The following is a 245-nucleotide window of genomic DNA, read 5'->3' on the forward strand; positions in this document are numbered from 1 at the left end:
CAGACAGATCCGACCCGTAATCATGTATGATACGTGTTATCATCCCATACCCAGTGCCCTGTGATTATATCAAGTTAACGAAGCGAGGGGGAAAACTGCCGCGTGCGTTCAGCTGTAACTGTCAGTCATAATAGCAAGATGTTGGCACGATCGGGAGATAGCGAGCTGATATCGAGCGAAATTACAGGCTAAAGATCTTGCCTGATGCCATGAACATTACTGCCGGCCCTTCCTTCCTTCGGTGC

Source organism: Penaeus monodon, chromosome 19 (genome assembly GCF_015228065.2).
Source record: "Penaeus monodon isolate SGIC_2016 chromosome 19, NSTDA_Pmon_1, whole genome shotgun sequence".
NCBI lineage: Eukaryota > Metazoa > Arthropoda > Malacostraca > Decapoda > Penaeidae > Penaeus > Penaeus monodon.